The 17,267-nt window shown below is 42.8% G+C and overlaps 1 protein-coding gene across 8 annotated transcripts in view; it reads right to left on the bottom strand.

The window, feature by feature from the left end:
* The window catches only part of IKZF5 (IKAROS family zinc finger 5), a 67,271-nt gene that overhangs the window by 41,314 nt on the left and 8,690 nt on the right, over positions 1-17,267 (bottom strand). For 5 of the 8 annotated variants that reach the window (XM_085601800.1, XM_085601780.1, XM_085601756.1 and 2 more), the window contains exon 2: positions 7,078-7,199. The gene's annotated coding sequence lies outside the window, so the exon portion shown is untranslated. Of the gene's footprint in view, positions 1-3,195; positions 3,368-5,355; positions 5,486-7,077; positions 7,200-17,267 lie in introns of all 8 variants that reach the window. The other 3 variants (XM_085601790.1, XM_085601770.1, XM_085601764.1) reach the window with 2 other exon arrangements.

Genomic DNA, 17,267 nt, shown 5'->3' with positions numbered 1-17,267 from the left:
TAAATACTTGCATAATCAAGCTCATGCAGGACAAATAGCCTGATTAGGCTATTGAAAAAGAATTGGGAAAATACAGGATTTCAACATTTTGCAAAGAATGTATGTGACCGCTGTCTAGTTTTGCCAAATAAGCACTCAAGATAAAAAGAATGTTATTGTCATGAATCCCGTTTACAAATCAGAGGGCCCATATATGAGATTGACTTTATTTAGATGCCACTTTGCAATGGCCTTAAATAGATCTTGGTAATGGTCTACTTGTTCTCTTAATGGGTCAAGACCTTTCCCACTAAGGGAGTAGAGAGCCTTTCAGTAGCCAAATGTTTGTAGAGGGAGTTGATACCACGGTCTGGCCTCATCTGTTGAAACTGATCTGGGCACTCAATTAAAAAATTAGGTGCTACAGATAATATGTACAGCTTTTGAGATCAAGCAATGATTCCATTGCAGTTATCTACCACAATCCCTCCGGTGTGGTGGAGTGGACAAATGGTACTCTCAAGAACAAACTGGCAAAACACTGTGCCTCAACAGGTTGGAAATGGCCTGATGCACTTTTCTTTGTGTTGTGAATATGGAAAGTCCAAACAGGAAGACAGGTTTGTCTCCCAATTAAATCATCATGGGCAGAGCATTGAGACATGCACATGTACCTTCAGCTGCATTTGTTTCAATAACTGATGATGCAGTTCAAGATTATTGCTATTTGTGGTAAAATCGGTCTTTCACCAGGTGGATGCAGACACAGAAGACTACAGAGATTAGCCATGCCACAGCTCGAATGCAAGGGACTTTATTTTCATTCATAAACACGTCTTCAAAAGGTGTTTATTTCAAAAACGTTTTATTGAAGTTTTTTCCTGAGCACCACAGGAATACAAACATGGCAAGTACAATTACATCATACAATCAGGTCAAGTGCTTTAGAAATCTGACAGGTAAACACAGCTTGTGAACCAGGGTTCGTCCTTCATAAGGTGTTTAGACGTGAAGATTACTAAGTTATCATGACTACCAATATTGAAGTCAAATGTACGGGGGTGCCTCAATGTACCCACTCTGCTCACACAAAGAGTCAGAGCAGTTGAACAGGCAGATGTTGATGGTCAAGGTGTACAGACTGCTGAAGAAAGGGCCAGTTCGCAGTGTGTATCCTGAGGGGGGAAATGTTTCTTCGGTAACTAGTGACAATCAAGTTAAAAGTTCAAAGATAAATCTAAAGTGACAGTTTAAAGTGAGTTAGAGTTCAAATGAAGAGCTTGAAACTCCGGAAGTCCAGTTACAAAGTGATCAGAGTGAAGGGCTGTTGCTGTGTAAAAGAACAAAGCATGAGTGGCAGCAAGAAGAAGTAGACTGATCAAAATCATAGGCTGGACAAGTTGAAACTGAAAATCACAGTTGAAAATACCTCCTTTGGATGAGGAAAATTTGTTGTAGTGAAATCAGACAAAACAAAGCCTGAACAAAATACGAGTGTGAGCCGAAGTGCTGAAAGAAACTGAAAACTGAAGACTGTCACTTAAGAAGTAGGGGCTGAGGAAATTCCCCGGAAAATAACTTGCAGGTAAAAACACTGGGAGTTAGAGACAAGAAGGCAGTCCGCCTCGGAGGCTAATGAGAGTGAAACATTGATTATTGAAAGATCAGCCAGAAGCAGAGTTCCTAAGCAGATGTATGCTTTGCCAGATTGTGTATCTCTAGCTGAAATCTCAGATAATGACACAAATTAAAAAGATTACTTCTTTTTCAACAGGTGCAATAACTACTATGAGAAAGACCCAGAACTAGAGACTGATTCAGAAGAACCACCACCTTGAAGGAAAAAGACTTTGAAATACGGAATTTAGATGAAACTCTCAACATTGCTAATACTTTTGCTCAAAGACTGAAAAAAATAAAACACACAGACTGCTACATTTTTTATGAGCTGGACTTTGATTTTGAATTTTTTTCTTGTCCTTTAACCCCTTCGGTGCTCATGACGGAATGGTTCCGTCATGACCCACGGTTGAGCTGTGCTCATGACGGAACCATTCCGTCATGACCACACCCGCGCAAGATTCCGTCAGCACAGCGGCGGAATCTGCGCAGCATCGAAGGGGTTAACAAGAACTGAGAAGTGAATATTTTTTTCATCAGTTTATAATCAAAACATTAGGTATTAGCACACACATTTTTGCTTTTAGTTTCCAAAATGAAAACAAGATACAGCACTTTCTGTAAAATGTTAGGAATGGCGTTATTAACTGTAATACAACTAGTGATGCTGCAAATGGAATTAATCATACGGATTTAGGACATAAGATACCAATACATGAAAAGCATTCAGTTAGTGGTTTTAATGACAATGTATAGATAAGAAGATTTAAGGAGAATATTGAGATCATGAAGGTTTAAACTTGCTTAGTGTGTACTTATCTTCCTAAGTTGGCTGCAGAAAGGGTAACCTACGAGCATCTGGAGCTTTCTTACTCACTTTCCAGCAGTGTGTTTGTAGCTATTTTCAATTATGAGGAATTTCTATGTCGGATCTGACTGATTTTAATGGGACACAAAGAATCAGTTAAAATGATAAAGAGAAAATATGTGGTAAATATTTGAAAGAGATTATACAAATAAAACCCGAATCTAATATGGATGCTATTCATTCATGTTTACTAAGTAAGTGATCAAGTGATTTTATTATGGAATATAATAAGACAGGTATAAAAGTGGTAAAAACTTTGGAAGAGCATGAAACTGCTTGGAAGAGATTAAGGAAGCAGAATTTAGGTATTTTGGTTTGCATCCAAAATTGAGGTGCCGCTTCCTGAACAAAAACAATCCTGCCTATAGCACAGTCCCCCTTACACAAAGGTGCAAGGGTGCCTGCAATTGGTGCTAGGCTGCCAAAACGGCGCCAACACATGGGGAAAGGACAGGAATGTGCCATATTGGCTATATACTGCGCATTCCTGCCCTTTCCCTTTTGACGCAGGGCAGCGCAGCAAGCAGACGTGCTGCACTGCCCTGCGCCACTAAAGTCATAACTATGGCGAAGCGTGCAAGCGTACCCACTGAATAAACATATTGTTTGGGTATACCTGTAGGTATTTTTAACATCACCCATCTGGTTCCCTGCATGGCCAGTTTTTACTTTATATAAGAACTCCCGTAACAGCTTTGGTTGAGTCCGCCCAGGTAGCACCATCTTACCTGGGTGTGGAAAGACGCCTATGATGAAGCATGTCACGATAAGTGAGTGAGGAGTCTTCTCCAATATCTTTGGATATCCCATCACCGAAGATTAATTGGAGGGAAAGCAATTTACCCCTGCCAGACAACTTTCACTCGATTTTCTTCCTCTTTTTCTGGCAGTTTTGACATCCTTAGGGATATACAGACAGCAGAAGTTGCTTATATGTGATGCGATTGTACCTAGGAGATTGCAACTGACCTGCTTCTCTCACTCTCTATTGTGAATAAGAAAAAGGATATTGGAAAGTATGCCTGTGAGCCTTTCCTTTTTTTAAAGTCTTTTTATTACAATTTTAAGCATATAACAAGAATAGTGCCAGAACCCACCTGACGGTTTCATCATATTACTCTTTACAGATTACAATGCCAGATTCGGGACATCTCAGTCATGAAAATGCTTCTACTCCCTTCTCAGTAGTGCCTCACTCCTTAAGGAAATGCAGATGTTCTTCTTTTGTGCCTACCTCAAGGTGGTCTATTATTGGGAGGATCAGATATTTTCATCAGCATATCCATTGATTGGCCAGGTCCTCCGTCATCTTGTCATCTGCTCAAGTTAACTTCATATGGTGTTTGTCTGCTAGGGCCAATTCTAATAAATTATTTTTCCACAACACTAACCCTGAGGCCACTGGAGAGACCAAATATACAGTGATGTGCCTTTTCACCAAGACCGTTTTTAATGCTCACATTAACAGCATAATTTTGCAATGTTTTAGTTTCAGCCATATGTCTAGCAAAGTTGTTTTAAAAACGTATCCATAACCATGCCCGTCACTATGTTCATATAGTAGCTACATCACTCCAGAAACACTCCACTCTTCGACACACCCATGTCATATGCAAGAAGTCGGCCTCCGGGGCACTACATCTATCACACAGGGAGGACCACTCCGGATAAATCAGAGCCAGCTTACGGGCAAACCAATGAACTACATGCTGCAATTTCGCTGCTGTGTAATACAAAAATATATCCGGGAGGCCTAAACGCCCCTCCACCCAAGGGAGTTTCAGTGCATCAAGGTTCACCGAACTGCATTTCCCTGCCCATACCGGAGCACATGGGCCTCAGAACGTGTCGATTGGCACAGGACATTTAGTGTTTTTATAACATAAAGGCATCCTGACAAAAACACTATTTTCGGTACAGATTTCCGGCTCATAATCAAAAGAGGCAAAGTTTTCCAAAATTCTACCGAACATCTTAAACCATCCATCATCCTACCCATATTAAGTAAGCAATGGGCTTACCAGAATTGTGATACCACCACTCTAAAACACCATAAATTGCGTCTCTTCCATTCCATCCGGGGTCTGCTGGAAGAACCTCTTCACCTCGCCCCAACCTACCCAATGGTAAAAGCTGGGACTTGCTGCAATTAGTGCACAGCCCCAATACCGCTGAAATGTCTCCAATTTGTCCAGAAAGCACAGGGCGGAAGTAATTGGATCAAATAAAAACAACAATGCATCATAGGCACAGCATACAGGGAGACGATGTGTGTCATGTCCTGGTTCAAATTTCTCATGGAACAAGACCCTGTCATATTTTTCATGCTGAGGTCTCAACTACAAAGCAGACAACAATGATGACAACAGGCAGCTCTGTCGTGTTTCTCTCTCCAAGGCCCAGGAGCCAAATACTATTTCTCCTGTTTGTACTCTGGCATTGATTTCTGTTTATAACAATGTAACCCAACTTATAAAGACAGGGCCAAAGTCCATACCTTGCCATTCTGCCCACACACATTTGCAGTTCACTGTTTCGAATATACATTACAGGTAGAAGGATGCTATTGCTTACTCTTCTTCAGATGCATTCAACAAATGCATGTCTCCTAATAGCGCCTAAATGTCTACGGGGAAAGGCTTTATTTATCAGTTTAATGTTAGTATTGAGCATCGACAAAGGCCTATACGATGTTAACAATGTAGGGTCCTCGCCCTCTTTCGGAATCAAAACTATAAGTGCCTCTCTCTTTGTGTGAGGAAGGAAGCTGCCCTCTTTCACGGGTCTCAATGTACACTCCAGCAGTTTTTCTAACTTGAGCGAAGGCATCTTTTGATAAACATCTGCTGGGATGCCATCTGCACCTGGCACTTTACATTTGTTCATACCATCCAACGCCTCCGTCAGTTCTTCCAATGTGATAAGGGAATCCGAAAGCAGACTTTGCTCCCCCAACAGGTGTGGAAGTCCTGCTTCTTCAAAGATCTTCTCTATCTCATCTGGGGGCCCGGTCAGCTCCTGAGAAAAGAAGTCTTTCAAATATGCACTATACTTATCATTAATAGGGCCTCTTGCCACAATACCCAGTCACCTTGTATTCTTTAACATTGCAATACGTGTATGTGACACATATCTCTCTCTCTCTCTCTCAACTAGTAGTCCTGCTGTGCATGCTTATTTTCTAAATTGGATGAAGATCTGTCCAACTGTCGCTTAACTCCAAATATCAGTGCCATACACTCCCCTGTAAGAGCACCTCTGTATGCCTTCCACTCCTTAGCACAACTCTCAGTTGACTTGTGACTGTGTGCGAAGAAATGTCTCCTTCATATGCCACATGAAAGCCCCATCTGTCAATACATCTATGTGCATTGACCATAAAGGTCTCAGCTTCAGAGTAAGGATCAAAGGTGCGTGATCGGACAGAAACCTGTTTAAGTAGGAGATATTATCAAACACTGCAATGCCTTCTCTATGTCACAACACACAGTCCAGTCTACTGTGCCGTCCATGTACAGTTGAATAATAGAAGTAGATCTTATCATGTGAGTGGTAATGACACCAGATATTTACTAGGCTAAAGTCAGAAATAACCAGTTAAAATTGTTTCTATACCCGGTTTCATACCAAGCTTTGCGGGGGTGGGAATAGTTAGTCCAATCTACAACCCAAGACACAATTAAAATGGCCTGCCCATATTAACGTGCTACTAGTATAATCGGCTACTAGTCATAATTTCAGGGAAGAATGTTTTATCGTCCACATTGGGGCGTAGTGTTAGTCAGGAAGGTGTCATAATACTTAAGGATTTCCGCCACTTAAACATATCTCCCCTTTGGGCTTATCATCGTCTCATGGGGCTTAAAAGGAGTGGCTGCTGCTAACCATGTAATCACTCCCCTAGCATAAAATGAATATGTAGCAGCAAACACATGTCCCCATTTAGCCATTTTTTTCACATCAGCCATCAGTAAATGTATTTCCTGTAACATTGCTATTTGGACTTTATAACGCTTGAGGTAGGAGTACACTGTATACCGTTTCCCTGCCAATTTCGACCCCACCTGGTAAACAAGGAGCATTTAAAGCCCAAATAATATTAAATGACCTCATATGGGTTGTCCATACAGTTCCGATAACAAAGCCATAGGAATGGTCGCTATACCCAGAGAATTAGGTACATTAATCACCAATGAAATTACTCTCTTTTCCCCTTCAATAAATTACTAAAATCATGCAAGGTGTGTCAATTCTTTCATCTTGAAACCTTGCCCAAGAGATGGTTTTATTGAAATAAATAAATAAATACTAACACCCCATAAATTAATTCCTATTGTGCCATTTCAGTTTTTATTTATTTGAAAAGTTTTATAAAGCGCAAACATGACCCTTACGGGTATCAGAGAGCTGTACAAAGTGACGAAAGCACGAATAAAACCAACACAATGGTACTAATGATGTATTTAAGTCAACACACTGTCAAACAAAGGGGGCTAAGATTTTAAAAATATGCACACCTATCACTGAGAATAAACAAAATAATTATGCAATTAGTGATTCCTTGGCAACAAAGGCTTATGCCCAGCAGAGATACCACAGGACATACTAACCTTGCAGTGATGATAATTGACCGGGCAGAGGCGGAACACCACAATGTCCTTCATATCCCTTGATGCAGAGAAGACTTTTGGCCAGGTGCAGAGGCCAGTGCATTGGTTTGGACTTCCGTTACCTGTTATCAAGTGAATACAAGCTATGTATTAGGTCTCAAATGCAATGGTAACTATAAGTGGCCACTTTCACTTTTCTAGCCCATTTAATATTTCCCATGGTACTAAGAAAGAAAACAAGGATGTCCCGTTCCCGACTCTACATGCTCTGGGACCAGTTTTAGGGTTTTGATGAATAGATCAAATAGAGTTATAATTCAGGTGGTGTGTTAACTCAACACTCTAAACCGCAGCTCAGCCATGCCTGTGATTGAAGCTGCTGTCACTCAAATTGGTAAGGTTTTGGATATAAACTTAATAAAGATAAACACAGGTGCTAACCATAGGCCAAGAACCTCCATATGATGCTGAAATAGTCTCAAAGATTAATTAACTCTGGTATAGCTACCAACAAATTAACACAACCTGAGACCCTGTAACAATACACTCACTTTGTAGGAAGCCACAGGTTCTAAAAGTAATGGAAACATGCCCCCCCCCTTCAAATTATTAGGGTGTGCTAACCTCATTAAAATGATTATGTTACTTAAATTATTGTATCTCTGTCATGCACTAACCCTAAATTTTCGGATGCCCTTTTAAAAAAAAATCAAATGCGTCTATATCAGGATTCATATGGGGACATAAAAGACCGTGGTGAGCCCTTCCATTTTTAGGTCTCGCCTGACCCAGCGCATGCGCTGGTCTGGCAAGACATTTTGTGAGGGCTCCAAAAAGTACTACCAGGCCAGCCTAGAGCTACAGTGCATGTGCGAGGACGCGCGCGTCGCGCTTTACTGCGATTACTTTCACTTTTGCGGCCGCAGTGCCGCTTTGATGTTTGATGGCGATCACTTTCGCGGCCGCACTGCCGCTTCGATGTTCTTCGTGAGGCTTCAATAGATTGCAGCAGTTAAAAGAAGCATTGGCATAGCCAATAGGTCTCGCTTTTGGGACCTTATAAGTGTTTAGTTATGCAACTGTTGCATGGCTAAACACTTATAAGGTCCCAAAGGCGAGACCTATTGGCTATGCCAATGCTTGTTTAACTTCTCTTGGCAAAGGTAGGATGGGCAATCCCTAAACTCTTGTTCTGTTACTGGTCAGTTTTAAGCAAATGCTTACTAAATAAACACAAGATGAATCAACAACAATTTAGTTTACAAAGAGGATACTCTATCAGCCACTCGTATTACTTCTTTTCCAGTTCTCCGCCCCTAAAAGTCCTCCAAAACCGGTTATATTCTAGGTTATCAAAAACGCTAGTCTTGTGAGACATCTGCACATGCCAACACATCCTGCAAAAGCATGGCTATCAACCACTATGTAATAACCTATCAGTGCTGGATAGTCTTAAGGTGCAAAACCACTCTAAATGGCTAATGCAAACTTAAAAGTCTTGCACCAATTATTTTCCATGGTTTGTAAAAACGACATAAAATAGCACAGTTACATAATTTGGCATTTTATATCATGAATTCTTTATGTACTTACAAATTAGAGAAAGTCTCAGTTCGGTCAGGACCAAGCTAGACGCAGAGTATTTTGCTAGTAAATCCTGCCAACACAAAAATATGTACTTTTCATGTGTTCATTGATGCACTCGAAAACCAGCTGCTGCAGTGGACCATTAAAAGTTCAAACTGGCTGAGTAAGGCGATAACCCAAGAGATGTTTAGCCAATCTCTGTCTATGGACTTTTTAGTTACATCACTTGCCAAATTTAGTTTGCAGCAGTACTCTAATCTATATGACTTGTATATTATCCCGAAAAGGATTAGTAAAGGTAAGCCTGATTTATCAACTGTTTGCCACAGATGCCAAATTCAGTTGGCAGTTTGTGTACATAAGTTCACAAGTTATCCTGTGATCAGATCATATTGGGCTCTAATTTTGCACACACAAAAATAGCTGTGGTGGCTGTACATCTAGTTGCCTATGACTGCAGGTGACATCTAGACTTGCATCTAATTTAGTTTTCCTTGACATTCTGATTGCTCGCCTGCAGCTTACACACTACTGGAAGGTCTTTACACATCCAGCTATTAATGACTTGTTCCTAAAAGTCTTTGATATATTCTCATTTGAAGAACGGACGTGTGCAACTAAAGGAACTAAAAATGTATGCAAACCTGGTGATCATTCCATGCTGTTCTCCTAGTAACAGGGTGGCACAAAGATGTCGCTATCCTTTTTAAGGATTCACAATGAAAATGGTAACTAACAATGATCAACTCTATGTATAAATTGGATTCTGAACTATTTATATGAGCGGCCCATATTTGTATCAGTATTTGATTCTACTACTCTAACAAAAAAAGCTAAAAAAAAAAGAGGCAAGTGCCCAACTACTTTCTAATACTTTTAAAGGTGGACATGGTTTTGGAGTGTTGTAAGGACCCATAAACGCACTTGGAGAGGTACCAAACTTCAGGGTCCTTGCCTTTTAAAACTGGTCAGTTACAGGAGATCATTTTTGTTTTATGGTCATCCGAGAAATTGGGCCTGGGCCCACCCACTGGATCTACCAGTGAGAAATGGCACCTTTCGTTTATATTCTGGTGCTAATATTTTTAGATCATTTGGGGCTAGACACCTTAGGATTCTAGAATCAGAGTGACGGGCCACACGCAACAGAACGCAACACCTGAAGTCAAGAGCAAATATATTACCTACTGGCAGTCGCCAGTAGGTAGCTATAGTTAGGACCTATTTTCCATAGTAACTCCGCAACATTCTATTTGGAATAACGTTGGCGCCGATTGACAAATCTTCGCGAAATTTTCCAAACTTTTGGCCAGCTCCGGTCCGCTCCTATCCTGAAAGTTTTACGGTGATTCGTCAAGCGGGGGCCGAGAAAAAAGGGGGGTCCCAAAACGCGTTTTCCCCATGCATTTTCCCATAGGACCTGTTGACGCAGCTACAGCCCGAACTTCTGAACGGAATTACACCAAATTTGGCAAAGGGGTAGTCCTCAGTTCAGACTCGTGCCTTTTCCTTAAATGGTGTAAATCCGTTCAGTAGTTCCTGAGAAAATTAGAGTTAAAAAGATAGATATATCTGGGCGGAGCCTAACCACACATCTCATCGTGAGATCTGATTGGCTGTCAGTACTTTATCCAAGAAGTGTTGGCAGCCATCTTGGGACCAATATACATGATAGCACCCCATTAAAAAGCATTGCAGTTAATAGAAGGTTTTAAGACTTTAGTTACATTATAAATCATTTGTTGATGGTACCATACTCATTTTAGGAATTGTGGTGTGTTCTAAGGTGATTTTACCATGTGAAAAAGCCTTCTGCTGTGATATCATGAATCATGTTTGAGAGAAAACTATTTTCTCATGCTTTGTAGCACAAATATCACCCAGATGTAGCCCAAGTATAGTCCAATAACAGAATGTCCCAGAGTGTTCTAACGAACAACTAGAGCGCTAACAGTCTTACTTATGACAAAAGTATGGCACACCTGAAGCCATCTTGATTAGAATAAAGTGGTAACACTTAAAACATTTAATTTAAAATGAACAAAATGAGGGGGTTTATTTTGCCATAGAAATTATGATTAGTGCTGCAGAAAGAAAAATTAGGGCGCATTTTGACTTCTCAAATCCTCTTCTATTTCATAAAAAAATTCTGACATGCAGACTGAAACATGCACTTTGAATACCAGCAGCAGACTTCCCTGGTGAGCAGTAGCTTTACTACAGTGATCTAATGAGCAACTAGAGTGCTAACATTCAGAATTTATGGCAAATGTGTGACACATCTGAATGCCTTCTTGATGGAACCAAAGTAAAAAACTGAAAGTATTTCCTACTGAGGAGACTGCAGTAAATGAGGAAATTAGGAAACTTCATAACAAATAAATCTCCCAAGATGGCCACCTGAGACAAAAGAGCCCAAATGTAGCACAAATATCACCCAGATGTAGCCCAAGTATAGCCCAATGACAGAATGTCCCAGAGTGTTCTTAAGAACAACTAGAGTGCTTACTGTCTTACTTATGTCAAAATTATGGCACACCTGAAGCCCTCTTGATTGGAATAAACTGGTAACACTTAAAACATTTAATTTAAAAAGGAACACAATGAGGGGGTTCATTTTGCCATAGAAATTATGATTAGTGCTGAAGAAAGAAAAATTAGGGTACATTTTGAGTGACTTCTCAAATCCTCTTCTATTTCATTAAAAAATTCTGATATGCAGACTGAAACATTCACTTTTAATACCAGCAGCAGACTTCCGTGGTGAGCAGTAGCTTTACTACAGTGATCTAATGAGCAACTAGAGTGCTAACATTCAGAATTTATGGCAAATGTGTGACACATCTGAATGCCTTCTTGATGGAACCAAAGTAAAAAACTGAAAGTATTTCCTACTGAGGAGACTGCAGTAAATGAGGAAATTAGGAAACTTCATAACAAATAAATCTCCCACGATGGCCACCAGAGACAAAAGAGCCCAAATGCAGCACAAATATCACCCAGATGTAGCCCACATGTAGCCCAATGACAGAAGTGTGCAAAACACTTATTTTTTGTGTATTTGCAGTTTTATATAGTGCAGACTTGTCAGGTATTGGAGTGCTTTACATGAGCATTGGTTACATCACACAAGATCAAATTAATTGTGGTTGTAGACATGGGGAGATTAAGTGATTTTACCAGAATCACAGAATGTTGAGCTGAAGCAGAAACTCCAACCTGGTTCCCCAGTTGCAAAGTCTGCAGCTCTGGAAGTAACACCACATCCTCTCCCCTAAGTGCAACATTTAATCAAGTGGTCAACTGGATAAAAAAACATAAAGATTACAAATAATTTAAAAGTTCTTTGTCGCTATTTGAAAACTCAGAAAATATGTCCTCATTTTAGTTTTTTAGAGCACTAACCATAAGTTTGATGCAAATAAGACCCTCTCATATATGTAATTTCTAAAGGAAATGCTCTAGGTATTAAAGTTTTGATTACATCAAGATGACGTCAGACGTTCGACACTTTTGTAATAAATATAGAATGTTAGCAATCTAGTTGTTCATTGGGATACTGTTGAGAGGCAGAGGCCAGGGGCACGGACTCTGAAAATTGAAGGCAGGTAGGAGAGTGCAGAGGCAACAATTTGACCACACTGGGCAGGCAGGAAGGGCAGTGGCAGCACAACAGACTATGGAGGGCAGTGGAAAGGGGGGCAGGGGCAACAAACCAACAATACAGGACTGGCAAGAGAGGCTGTGGCAATATAATAGACCATTGTGGGCAGAAGGAAGAGGCAGTGGTAGTACAACCATACATGCCAACAGACCTGTTTCAGCCAGGAAACGTCCAATGTTTTTAAGCTCAAATGGGCTTTATTTGATCTGTCTCCTGTCTATCATCTCCTCTTTTTCAATGTAACTCAAAGGGGAAAATCAATACCAAGTTCAAAATGTTCGCAAGTATGGTACATTGGATCATGGTAGGCAGGAGGAATTGGGGTAGGGACATGGACTCTGATAACAGAGGACAGGAGGGACATGGAGAGGTGCACCAAACTGACCCTACAGGGCAGCCATCAGGGTTTGCAGCAGCACAATACAATAACACAGGGCATGCGCGACGGGAGTGCAGCACAACAATCCATAGAAAGCAATAGGGAGGAGACAGGACCATGCACATGGATAACAGAGAACAGAGGGGAAAGAGGCAATGGAAGCTAGCGGACCATAATGGACAGACAGGAGAGAAAGCTGCAGCATAACAGACCATAAAGGGCAGGAGGGACGGATCAGGGGCATTACAATGGAACAGACAAGCCAGGAGGGAGGGAATAGGGGTCTGCACATGGAAACAGAGGGCAGGGGGCAGGAGCAGCAAGATGACCATGGAGGTCAGGCAGGATGGGCACTAGAAACAAGACACACCATGGAGAGCCACAGTGAGACTATGATGGCATACACACAGACCATGGAGGGAAGGTGGGAGGGGGTCAGGGGCGGCTAGCTAACCACACAGGGAAGGTGGGAGGGGCCATGGCAGCACAGAAGACCATGTATGGCAAGCGGGAGGGTTAGTGGCAGCACAATGGCTATGATGGACAAGAAGGAGGGTGCAGGGGCATGCACAAAGGACCATGGAGGATAGAAGGGAGGGTCAGGAACTGGGCACAGACAAGAGAGTTGAGAGGAAGGGGCCTCACAACAGACCGCGCGGGGCAGGCAGGAGGAGCAGTTGCAGCACAACAGACCAGGGAGGGCAGAAGAGTGTGGCAGAAAAATGGACCATGGAGGACAGGAGGAAGGGGATAGGGGCATGGCATGTGGACAGGCAGGATGGAGGTGGCTGGGACAGGTTACAGTCATCTGACAATGCTAGGCAGGTGGGAGGGGAGTGGCAGCTCAACAGAACACTCAGACTAGACAGGAGTGGCAGGTCCATGGAACATGGTGGGCAAAAAGGATGGAGCAGGGGCATGCACAAAGACATCGGAGGCAGGGGGAAGGAGAATAGGGGCAGCAAGCTAAGCACAGAGGCAAAGCAGGAGGTCAATGATGGGCCATAGAATTGGGCAATGGAGGGCAGGTGGAGTGGACTGGTACATCATGCTAAATGGAGGGCAGTGGCAGCACATCAGACCATGCACGGCAGGAGGGAGGAGGCTAGTCCATGGATTCAGACAACAGAGGATAGGGAGGAGGTGGATGGGGCAGCAAGCTAACTGTTCAGAGAAGGTGGGTATTCGGAACTTTATTGTTTTTTAAATGTGTGTCTGTGCGAACTACTGAAAATATGATGCAGCATAATCTCACTTTTATTCAGGAAGAAGAGGACGTTTGTGACTGTGACTCCGGGCTCACTTGGCAGAAACACCCCCTGACCCTCCACCCCCTATCGCAAAATGTAATGCCCGTGAAAAGGGTAGGTGAACACAGTGTTATATAGAACATAGTCCTGAGAGCACGATTGAAAATGAAAACTAGATATAGTGTATGGTATAAACTATGCACCAAAAAGTGTGATATAAGATGAACCGGGCGTGAAATATAATATGCAATACATTGTGCGCAATGACAGATTCATTGGAGAACGCGAGATAGCACAGGCACTAGCACGTGCTATGCGATATGCGCCTTGGAGTGTAATATGCACAGGGCAGTGTTGTGTAACCTAACAAGTCTCTAAAGTTGTAATATAAAATATGTAATATGTATGGCATAGCGCTGTGCGTTATAACATAGGCATCGAGGAAGGCACGTTAGATGGGTCAATATAACCCGTGCGAAGGCAAGTGTGGCATGACATATTCACGGGGTGGTGCTACAGTGCACATGGGCTAGAGAGTGTCATAGCATACGCACTAGCTGGTGGAATACAACACAGAGGTGTGTGGCACTCGGCGGGCACTGGTGGGTGTAACACAGCATTGGGCTCAGCCAGGAGCAGGCTGTGACTCAAGAGAGGTTTGTCTCCTTTCCAGAGAGTAAAATAAAAAGTATTACACATCCGGCGGTGGATGTGTGTTTTATTAACCGTGAGGGGGGTTTCTTGCATAGTTTGGTCGAATTTTTGTTGAATCCCCTTTGAATGGCTTGGTGTGTGTGTGTGTATTAAATGTGCCCGTCAATAGCGACCCATGTTTGTATAAATAAACGACAAGGGTGTCTACCTGGAGAGTACCCAACGGCGGGGGTGCCGGGATTAGGCACGGTAGGGCGTCAGACACGTCAGAGCTTCACTAGCGGTGTAAATACATTTCACATGGATTCATTGTATGCATAGTCACCTTTTAATGAATATCACGCAAATCGTCATGGTGATAGGTACATACGGTTTGTCCAGCATGTCCTAGGTGTTACTATAAATATATATATTTTTTTTAAATAAAAAACAAAAGCCGGCCCCGGTCCCCGGGCCATAAATGGCCTGAGGAGGGGGGCAACGCAGCCCCCCTCCTATAAAATTTAAATTTTTTTTAAAAAGGCCATGGCCCGGGGGTTGGGGTCCCCGGGGCCGATTAAGGCCTTGGGAGGGGGTCCACGTGGCCCCCTTCCAAATTTATTTTTTTCAACAAAAAGAATTAGGGTGCAGGCCCTGGGGGATGGGGTCCCCAGGGCCAATAAATTAGAAAAAGAAGGGCGGCCACACAGCCCTCCTTCTTAAAAAAATAAAATAAATAAAAGACCGGCATCACGCCGGAGGCCACGCCCCCTCCTTGCAGCACTCTGCAAACGCGCCCCCTGGCCAGTTGCAAGTTGGAGAATTAATTCCCCTTCAATACTGAGGGTCCCTGAGGGCCAACTAGCCCAACAGGTATCTCCAGTATGCGCCAGAGAGCTGCGTTGCAGACAGGTGTTCTGAGGCCACGCCCCTTTTTACACCTCTATGCAACGCAGCTCTGTGGCGCTTACTGTAGGTACCTAGTGGGCTAGTTTGACTCTAGGGACACTTAGGATTCAAGGGGACTTAATCTCTCAACTTAGAACGGCCACAGGGGGCGTTTACACAGTGGTGAAGGGAGGGGACGGGGCCTGAGGTGATGTGTGCAAACACGCCCTGTGGCGTGTTTTAAGTTGGGGAAATAATTCCCTTTCAATCCTGAGGGACCCTGGGGGCCAACAAGCCCACCAGGTGCTTCCAGTAAGCGCCACTGCTCTGCGTTGCAGAGAGGTGGTGCAGGCCGTGCCCCTTTTTACACCTCTCTGCAATGGCGCTTACTGGACGTACCTAGTGGGCTATTTTGCCCCTAGGGACCCTCAGGATTCAAGGGGACTTAATCTCTCAACTCAGAACGGCCACAGGGCGTGTTTACACAGTGGGGCAGGGAGGGGACGGGGCCTGAGGTGACGTGTGCAAACACGCCCTATGGCACGTTTTAAGTTGGGGAAATAATTCCCCTTCAATCCTGAGGGAACTAGCCCACCAGGTGCTTCCAGTAAGCGCCACTGAGCTGCGTTGCAGAGAGGTGGTCCAGGCCGTGCCACTTTTTACACCTCTCTGCAACGCAGCTCTGTGGTGCTTACTGGAGGTACCTAGTGGGCTAGTTGGACCCTCAGGATTCAAGGGGACTTAATCTCCCAACTTAAAACGGCCAGAGGGCGTGTTTACACAGTGGGGAAGGGAGGGACCAGGGCCTGAGGTGACGTGTGCAAACGCGCCCTGTGGCGCGTTTCAAGAGGTAGTTTTAATCCCCTGCCCTATTATATACTAGGGGCTTACAGAGGAGGTCATGCTAATCACAGGGGACCCCAATGCATAGTGTTCCCTAGTATATGTAGGTGTTTTCACTGTATTCTGAGTGTCTTTTAACATAGCACTGGCTCTAGGACTGGTTAGTCAGACTCAGTTACCACCAGTATCCGTCTGAAAAAGTTGAGGGTACAGGATGATTTTGTAACAAGGCTTCTTTCAGCTCTTCTGTTTGTTATTTCTGCACATCTTCCTGCACTATTCTTCGTCTTTGAGGACTTCTGTTGCTTCTTTCTGCATTTCTTTTTTTTCTTTCTGTGCGTTTTTTCTTCTTTCTTCACATGTCCTATCTCTGTAGGCATAGTTAGAAATTAGCATTTAAAAAACCTTCGAAATTCACTGAAAAAACCATAGGTTTCAGGCACGTTATAGTTAGGAATTAGCATTTAATACACCTTAAAAATTCACTGAAAAAACCATAGGTTTCAGGGGTGTTATAGTTAGCTGGACTTTTCACTCATACAAAACCATAGAAATTCCCCCGTTAAAGTTAGTTCAGCTAACTATAACTCGCGCGCCCGCAATGCACTGCTGATGACGTCACATATTACATCACTCATGACATGGTCAGTGACATCTCTCATGACATCACTGATGACATCTCAAATGACATCACTGATGACATCATCCTTGTAATAGAGTGGCAGACCTCCTCTCCCCCTAATATAACCTTTGATACACACATTCAAAAATAGAAACTAAAATTTTCAAAACAATGGACATACTAATACCAGTTACAACAACGTATTCAGTAATTCTAAGATCCACATACACATCCACTCATTCACCAACAGTCCTATACATTCACTAATACATGTACTCACCCATCATATGTACTCATACACCTATACATCCTGTTACACAACGC

The sequence above is a fragment of the Triturus cristatus genome, chromosome 1_2 (genome assembly GCF_964204655.1).
Source record: "Triturus cristatus chromosome 1_2, aTriCri1.1, whole genome shotgun sequence".
NCBI classification, from domain to species: domain Eukaryota; kingdom Metazoa; phylum Chordata; class Amphibia; order Caudata; family Salamandridae; genus Triturus; species Triturus cristatus.
Note: the sequence above shows the minus strand (reverse complement) of the source record. Positions and strands in the feature narration are given on the sequence as shown.